The following is a 1,154-nucleotide window of genomic DNA, read 5'->3' on the forward strand; positions in this document are numbered from 1 at the left end:
CCTTTCAAGTGGAAATTTCCCACCTCAGAAGATACTGGATGGTGTTCAGGATTCCACCTACAGTCTTATGCAATGTGGAGGTTTCACAGGAAGCCTCCTTCACTGGGCAAGTTGTAGTCCCATTTTAGGTATTCCAATCAGTTATGGGAAGAAAACAGACTTAAAAGCTTTCTATGGTGATATTTCTGGCTATTCCTTTCTCTCCCCCTCAAGTGACTATTTTATAATGGTATGCCAGGGAAACCAACATTCAAGAGACAGCCAAGCATCTTAACATTATTTTCCCCCTTTTGCCCATTCCAACCATGTCTCAATCCCTGTATCCCAGAGCCCTGTTGTTCCAAGGCTGTGCATACATCATTATTTACCTCCATCCCACTTAGCACCTGAAAACCTGCCTCACTGTTCACCTGTCCCCGTTGTTCTTCCATTCCCCTCCTCCTTATTGTGAATTTATCCCTTTCCCAGCACCCAAACTATGCTGTGTCTATGCCCTATCCTGTGCTCCACCTTCCCCTCCCTCCCCTAGCCTCACCCCCCACATCCCAGTAACCAGCAAAGAATTCCTATCCCCCACCCTTTTAGTATGGGTTATTTTTCTAGGTCTTTTACAACAGTGGTCCTATGAAGTATTTCTCCTTTTGTGACAGACTAATTTCACCCAACTTAATATGAATCAGACTGTAATCCGCAAGGTCATCAGTTGGAAACTATCAACTGTTCAGCAGGAGAAAGATGAGACTTTCTGCTCCTGTAAAGATTTACACTCGGAAGCCCTGTACAGGGTTGCTATAAGTTGGAACCAACACCAGAGCACATAACCACCACCACCAATGTCCTCAAAGTTCATCCATGTTATGTAGTAACTTACCACTTCCATGTTGTTCTTCAAGGTAGCATAACATTCCATTGTGTGTATGTACCACAGTTTGTTTTCCCATTCTTCAATTGCTGGAGACTTAAGCTGTCTCCATCTTTTTGCTATTGTAAGTAGTGCTGCTATGAATATTGGTGTGCATAGATCTACTCATATTATGGCTTGTATTTCTTGTGGGTAAAGACCAAGTACAGGAATTGCTGGATCATAAGGTGTTTCTATTTCCAGCCTTCTGAGGAAATACCATATTGCTTTCCAGAGATGGTGGACCATTTTG

The sequence above is a fragment of the Chrysochloris asiatica genome, unplaced genomic scaffold (assembly GCF_000296735.1).
Source record: "Chrysochloris asiatica unplaced genomic scaffold, ChrAsi1.0 scaffold00334, whole genome shotgun sequence".
Classification (NCBI taxonomy): Eukaryota; Metazoa; Chordata; class Mammalia; order Afrosoricida; family Chrysochloridae; genus Chrysochloris; species Chrysochloris asiatica.